This window comes from Etheostoma cragini, chromosome 8, assembly GCF_013103735.1.
Source record: "Etheostoma cragini isolate CJK2018 chromosome 8, CSU_Ecrag_1.0, whole genome shotgun sequence".
NCBI classification, from domain to species: domain Eukaryota; kingdom Metazoa; phylum Chordata; class Actinopteri; order Perciformes; family Percidae; genus Etheostoma; species Etheostoma cragini.
In genome coordinates this window covers 24,705,786-24,710,453 of record NC_048414.1, presented here as the reverse complement: position 1 = coordinate 24,710,453, position 4,668 = coordinate 24,705,786, and the positions used below count along the sequence as shown (strand labels likewise).

General features: G+C 37.0%; 2 long non-coding RNA genes across 2 annotated transcripts; both read right to left on the bottom strand.

Moving 5' to 3' along the window:
* Positions 1–612: 612 nt before the first annotated feature.
* On the bottom strand, positions 613–1,221 carry LOC117948677. The gene is made up of 3 exons (XR_004657515.1): positions 1,061–1,221; positions 787–892; positions 613–628 (listed from the first exon to the last, which is right to left on the bottom strand). It is a non-coding gene; the product is annotated as an uncharacterized LOC117948677 (long non-coding RNA).
* A 1,095-nt stretch (positions 1,222–2,316) lies between these two features.
* Positions 2,317–4,281, bottom strand: LOC117948686. Its single transcript, XR_004657524.1, has 3 exons — positions 4,208–4,281; positions 3,355–3,588; positions 2,317–3,181 (listed from the first exon to the last, which is right to left on the bottom strand). It is a non-coding gene; the product is annotated as an uncharacterized LOC117948686 (long non-coding RNA).
* Between the last annotated feature and the right edge of the window lie 387 nt (positions 4,282–4,668).

The window sequence follows — 4,668 nt, the reverse complement described above, 5'->3', positions numbered from 1 at the left end:
ATCGAGTTTCCTGCCTGACAATGTCAGTGCTCAGGCACTAAATATAAATAAAAGTTATGTACATGTTTCTACATCTTTGTAGCAGAATTGTGTTGACTACGCACATGAACAAAAGAATGATCCTCTGTTGCTGGGCTTTTAACGCACAAGTGATGAAACCAATGGCAACAAAGATCACATTGAATCTGAAAAAGAAAAATGCCATCAATGAGAAGTTATACATTTTCATTTGATAGATAGATAGATAGATAGATAGATAGATAGATAGATAGATAGATAGATAGATAGGGTTAGTGATTTTGTTACCCAATTAGAGTCAGACTCCTGCTCCACCTCCCCACAATAGTGGCATGTCTGTCAGGTCATCTGTTGAAAGGACAAACAGAAAACGGCAACCCTGTTTATTTTCATCATGTACAGTATGTACATTGTTAAATTCTGACAACTTCATATTGTATTTTGACAGCAACTGTACGAGTGTTTTTCATTTACCAATACATCCCATTAAAACCTAATACTTACCACTCTCTCGGAGGACAGTCATGGCAATGTGCATCCTGTACTGTTTGTTGTCCTGTTGATATGCAGGGAAATCCACTTCTTCTCATTTTAAAAGTAGCTCTGCAAACTAAGAAAAATGACAGAGTTTTCAAATTAATACCTATTAGTAACAAGGAATGTGTATGATGCCTTACAGAGCCAAATCAGTTGTCAGTGAACAACATTTTTGTTTAAGTCATTGGTTGTCTTAAAAACAATTTCTTGTCTAACATTTGTAGAACGTACTTTCAGGGCAAATACCCCACAAGAGGTAGAGTCAGACTGTTTAGGATGCTGGACTGTCTCACATCTCCACCTTGAGACATTGCATCCCTTTTTTTGCATGAATGCCCTGAAGACAACATTAAAAAAACGGTATGATTCTTCATGTTGGTAGTGTGGCATGCAAATTATAAGATATACTGTGTATTTCTTGTATTTGTTTATTTTACGTCCACTGTCATTTCTAATTGAAAGTGGCCATCAGACAACACAAATGTTAATGTTTAGCAACCCTTACCTTGTTGTTGCCAAACATATCTTGAGGTCCTTTTTGGACTCCCCCAGTGGATCCAAGAATATGGACTTCTTGTCTTTTGGGTACATGTCCTTCATAGTAAAAAAAAAAAGCATTTGAAAAAATAAGAAATTCATTTTTTCTTGACATTAACGTTTTGGCAAATTTATGATCTTTAGAAATAATTTTACAGCTAGTGTCCAGTGGCGATGGTCATATAATAATGCCCACAACAATGTTGTACTTCAGGGGTTTCATCTAAAATTAAACAAAACAAATGTTGGAATGAAGAGTGCAACTTCCTGCAGGATTGCAACCATTCATTCTTATTTATCTGTCTATATCACTCTCTACTGCTTTCTTATCGGCTGAGTGTGTGTTAACCTTTCTTAATGAAACGTTGTTACAGAGACTTTGTTGCTTAAAAAAATGCTACTACTTATGTTTTAAGAAATTCCAGAAGTTGTTATTTATATCATTAGAGTAAATCCATGAGATTTATGATACCAATGCTGACCTTGAGTCTTGGAGTCCCCCTGTTCCAGAGGGCAGTCATGGCAAATGAGTCTATAAATGCTGCCTTTCCTGTGTTTTTACTATTACTATAGTTACGCACCAATACTGCCAGGTGTGCATTGATTAACTGTGAAGAAATATTGAACGTATATTGTTTTTCTGCAGCTTTTTTTTTTCCTAAAGCTGACATACAAATTAGCCTATACATATCATTTTCAAAAATGTGCACAATTTTAAAATTATATTATCTCACCTCACTTTCCAACCCCACCAGTGGACCAGTGTTCTTAATGTCCCAAATAAACAATTTGTATGCCCCTATTTTGGAGAGCAGGACATGGACATCCCGTCCAAGCATCCTGTACATCTGTAAAAAAAAAACATAAGTCGTAATAAAGACGTGTTGGCTACAGAGACCGGACAGACAAGAACATTATTTGTTTGAATATTGAAATACAATACTTAAATTTTTCAGCTACAGCTTCATTATATTGTGCTGCTGATGTTGCAGACAGTGAAGCTGCTGGCGGCTGGGTGGCTGCGGCTGTTGAGGATGTGGTCTGTTGGGTGGCTGCGGCTGGTGGAGATGTGGTCTGCATGGTGGCTGCGGCTGGTGGGGCTGCACCCTGCTGGGGAGCTGTTGTAGCTTCCATTGGAGCGTTGCGTTTGTTTTTATCGCCCCAGTGTGTCACTCTGGGTTTTTCCTTAATATGAAGTTTAAGATGGTCAATGTTCATTTTTTTGCAGGAGTGCTCCATTTTTGTCCTGCAGGTCAGCACTTTTATGTTTGATTATAAATGGCCCTACAAAATTTTCCTCCAATTTCCCACCCTTCCTTTGTTGGCTCCTAATGTTTTGCCTTAAAACGCTGTCCCCAACTTTGAAGATAGGAGTAGTCTCAGTAGGTTTTCTTTTTTTGTTGTTTATTCGTGTCCCTTGGCCAGGTTTTGTCGAACAACGTCCATTAAGTGTTGTTGTTGTTGTATGTCTTGGGCCACTTCTTCCTGCCCCACAACGTCCTCCACGGTGCTGTCAAGCTATAACCAAAATTACATTTCCATTACATAAGGGTGTGTTAAGCATGCCTGTGATATACACATCTAGAGCGATTTAAATAGAAAAAAGGATTTAAAAATAAAAATATAGAAGCCAACCATGTAATGCTCAGGAACTTCTGATGGATATCGAGCCTCTCTGCCGAACATCAGATAATAGGGCGAAAATTTTGTTTTGTTTTTTGTACTGAGACCAAACATTACAGCATCCAGATAATCGTCCCAAGTATCTGGATGCTGACCCACCAGTTTGCTCAGGGCTCTGAGAATGAAGACAATTTCAAAACATTATATTTATGACATAATCATCATGATATTTGTTACTGGGATCTTCGTTTTCGTTATTGTATTTATACATTTCTCTGTATGCCATTTCTGTGTTAATATTGCATAGTGTATAAATGTAAAAAGTATTAAATCTTAATGTTGTAAAACAAAGAGCTCACCTCTGAATTGTGCCATTCATCCACTCGACCAAACCATTAGTTTGCGGATGATAAGGTGAGCAGAGGGTCCTTTTGATGTTCAAAATATCACAAACTGTCTTTTTGATCTGCAAACATAAGCCAAAATCATATGAAGAAATACACTTATTACACCTTCAGTGGGACTCCAACAATTACAGAAAGCATAAGGATTTTACAATAATACATTTTGTAAATGTAATAGTTGGTAAATCAACAACTTGTACACAATTTTTGGTTATGACTGAAGTAGGCTACTTACGGAATTGACAAATTCTTTGCTCTGGTCAGTTAGAATCCTTTTAGGGGCTTCAAACTGATGGACACATTTTACAATGCAAGAAGTAACCTCCTTTGCTGACTTTGACTTCAGAGTGTAAGCATGTGGCCATTTAGTAAAATAGTCAATCATGACACAAATATATTGATGTCCATTCTGAGTTGTGAGCAATTTCACAACCAGGTCCATCCCTAGCAACTCAAATGGTTGTGTGACCTGTAGATTTTGACAACAAACAAAATATTTCACATTTACATGTTATTTAAGACATATTTTCTGTTTAATCAAGCACTATGAAGAGACGAGTAGGTGGAACAAAAAGAAGAAGACAGAAGGCACAAGAAGGGAAGAATAAACATTATTCACTGAACAATTATACATATAAATGGGTTGCTAGGGGAAAATAAACAGCCATAACTAATCTAGGCTTAGGTCAGATCAAAAGCAGTTCTGCTGCTTGGCAGGTAACTCTAAAGATAAAAAAAAAAAGTTACTAGTAAACTCATGGCATGCAACCCAACATGTACAAGCAATTGTCTAACGTCACACCAAAATAATATGACCTTGTGGAAGCTTTTTTTTAATCATTCAAGTGTTTCTATGTTTGTGGTCATAGATGTTGGTGTGTGTAAATTCAAAGTCAGAAATATCCAACTTCTTAGTTGTCTGTAAAGCAGCATAAATCAACTAGTAATACTATCATGAAAACACCAAGTGACGGGATAGTTATGTTGCTGTTTTTAATTAAATTGTTTTGATTAAATGTTATAAAAATTATTTTATTAACATTTTAAAAGACTTCACAAGGCCTTTTAAAGTTTTTAGATGAACTAACATGTATTGGGGTGTACTCTGTTGGCTTTTTTATTGTTATTGTAGCTGCCTGGCATGCAGCGCATTGGAAAACCTGACAATTATAAAGCGTAACATAGTTTAAATAATAGGAAAAAAAATTCACAAATAATATATAAAGAAAAATAACACCAATGAAATGATATATTTTGTTATAGAATTATGTTACGACGGGGGGGTGAGGTGAGGACCCAAATGCAACAGACAGCAGGCAGGAGCAGATATACAGGGTTTTTTATTTAACCACAGTTCAAAACACAGGGAACAAAAGCTAAGGTCCAAGCAAAATCCAAATCAGGCACGGAAAAGGCTGAAGTCCAAACAAGGGAAAAAACCGGGCACGAGGGATGTAGGGAACAAACAGAGAGGACTCCACAAGGGAAAACTCACAGGGGATGGCAGGAACACTGGCAGGAAGACACGGACGGTGAAAACTCACAAGGC